Source organism: Gymnoscopelus braueri, assembly GCF_963280865.1.
Source record: "Gymnoscopelus braueri genome assembly, chromosome: 5".
Lineage (NCBI taxonomy): Eukaryota > Metazoa > Chordata > Actinopteri > Myctophiformes > Myctophidae > Gymnoscopelus > Gymnoscopelus braueri.
The window spans coordinates 53,173,439-53,176,677 of NC_137606.1; positions in this window are offsets into that span (position 1 = coordinate 53,173,439).

The window sequence follows — 3,239 nt, forward strand, 5'->3', positions numbered from 1 at the left end:
ATATATGTCCTAATGAAGGCCTGAACAGGCCGAAACGTTGACGAGCAATACATTCTGGAGCTTTTTGCAACCACCAGTGTGCAGACTTTATTCTTTTTCATTATACTTTGTTTGTCTAAGCACCTGGACTAACGGATGTGCGTGCACTATCTTCTTCATCAATAACCAGTGCTCTCATGAGAGCAGAGGATGTGGTCAAGCTGTTATCTGCAGTTTCATATGCACCCACACGCACAACCGTTAACTTCACCTTGTCAAAACAAGATGGCGCCGATATGCACAGCGGAAAACTTCACCCTGTCAAAACAAGATGGCACAGAGATAAGTCGACCTGCTTGGTCTCCACACAAACAACCTTTGATTTCCTACTAACACATGGTCAAAACTCATGTCAGATCCTTTGTCTAGGTGAGACATGACCTTTGACACGATCTAAATGTCTCAATACCATACACATTGGACACAATTACATTGTATTCATTAAACAAAGTTACATAGTGCCTCTTTAAGTAGATATCGTCATAATTTTTTACAGTACATGCTTTTAAAAATACTTAAACTACAAGTAAAAGTAGAAGTACATTTCTTAATTTTTATATTAATGAATTGCTGCAATGTTTTAACAATGAATTTATAGGACCTTGTAACTCGTGTTTCAGAGAAGTAACTCTCTGAAACCACCTGCACTGCAACTGCATGCACTGATGTGCTTGTAGAACCACTACATTAAATACAAAGCCTGCAGAAACACCTATAAAAACATAGAAATGACTGAGGAACCAGAACTAAATACTTTTACTCCTATACACCCATACAAGATGAAACAAAGAGGCGAGCGGAGGGGGAAGCCAGAAACACGGCTAGTGTGAGAACAGAAGTGAAAAAGATAACAGCCAACCTAAAAGTACTCAGTACTTTATTTACTGTCCACCACTGCCAATATTAAATGTATCCCCTGAGCAAGCAGGCAGGTTCTATTAGCTCAATGGTAAAAAAAAAAAATCTGCGCTTGCGCAGGAAACCGGGTTCAAATCCGGGGTAGAAGAGGAAAGTTACATCAAGCCGACACTAGAAACACAGATATTGACCATCAGCACAAGTTAAGTGGGAGCTTGCTCACTAATGCAGTAACATGCCAGCACAAGCTAACATAAGCAGGCATGCTTTACAACATAACCAAACCATTCAGCATTGGAACATATAGATGACTAGATTTTAAGCCTGCTGTGTGGCGTTCAAATCCAGTCCTATCACGCTGATCAGAGCAATGGTCACTGAGTTATGGCCATTTGAAATGTTAGTCACTGCTATAACACTGCTGTTGTGCCACATAATGTATGCGAATTATTACATTTTTGTGTGACTATTGTCATGGCAGATCCCTGACCAGTGTTTGTGCCATGTTTTTTTGTTCAGCTTCCCAACTTTTACCCCCAAATACCTATTTTTTCTGAAATCCCTCCTGTCTAACTGATTAGTGGCAGTGCCCACCTGGCTGTAATTGCCATGGGTTGGGGGTGGGGCAGTCCAAGCACACGTGTGGATCTGCAGGTATTTGTGAGTGAATCTCACCAAATAGTGTGAAGCTTGTCTCAAAACGGAATGTTGAACATTGTGTTGGTGTACTCACAAATGCAGATTCAACAATTCACACGCAGAATTGATTATTTACTAATGATATTTTATGATAAATGCACACACAAGTATAATAATTTTTTGTAAAAATTACAAATTCATTTTTACAAAAGTCACAAAACAAAAGTCGCAGAATGCAAAACACATTTGTAAATCATGGAAACACATTTGTAAATCATGGAAACACATTTGTGCATCATGGTATTGGATTCACAAATACTTTTGAGACAAATCTCTCCCCATATTAATTTAGTGCAATTGCACTCAATTCTCACACACACACACACACACGCACACGCACACGCACACGCACACGCACACGCACACGCACACGCACACGCACACGCACACGCACACGCACACGCACACACACACACACACACACACACACACACACGCAGTGTGTGTGTGTGTGTGTGTAACCACTTCCCTGTACACTACAGGAAGAGGGAAGCGTTACAAACACTCCCCCGACCTCGTTTAACATCAAAGCTACAGTAATGTCAGCTTGTTCTAGGAGGAATCAATTCTAATGAGAAAGCATATGTTTACATTACCAAAGCAAGTGTCACAACATCATTACAACTATTTTAGAACATGGAGACAGTATGTAGAGATGGAGGGGTACAGCATTGTGTTATGTGTGTGTGTGTGTGTGTGTGTGTGTGTGTGTGTGTGTGTGTGTGTGTGTGTGTGTGTGTGTGTGTGTGTGTGTGTGTGTGTGTGTGTGTGTGTGTGTGTGCGTGTGCGCGTGTGTGTAGGCTGGGTGTATCCTGCACTATAAAACAAGTAGTTCTTCCTGGTTCATGTCAGAGAGTAATTTTCACCTCCTTCTCTGCGTCTCCTCACTGAGTCTCCTCTCCTCTCCTCTCCACCTCTCCTCGCTGACCCACACACTCCTAAAGCTAGCAGGTGAGTTTTACACTACTTTAAAAGTACTTTAAAAACTCCTTTAAAGGGATATTTCACTCTTTTTTAAATGGGTCATTTTATGGTCTACTCAGGCTTTTGTCAGCCCCCCAGACAGTTTTTAAGTTGCTTGATTCAGTTTTTAGAGTATGTGATATTCATTTTATCCCTTCCTATACAAACCCATTATAACCTCAAACTCCATTTTCACCATTGTTAGATTCCTCAGAAACACCCGTTCTGGTGTTTTTTCGATTCCTTTTCCATTTATTTTATAGATTATTTTTTTTAATTAAATATTTTTCATTTTCCCCAAAAAATATTAACACATCGGGTGCCAAACACGGTCTGAACCGTGTTTGCGCAGAGTAGCGGTCCGGTGCCGAACACGGTCCAGACCGTGAAATATGTCTTTTTGTTTTTTTCGTTTTTCTCCACACGGGCGGGGCTAGAGCAGCTCTGGGAGTACCCATTGTGATCTTGAGAAGGATAGGCCAGATAGATCACCGGAAAAACAAAAACATGGCTGCCATCCACTTCCTGTCTATTTCCTTCTTTAAAACACCTATATCTCCGAATCTGTTTCCGGTGGGGAAAACCGGTCATGCGCGATGCGCGATCCCCCCCCATTGTAACTCGCGAGTGAAATGTTATCGTTCCAGGTTGTAGCCAGGGTCATCGCGCAACATGAATGG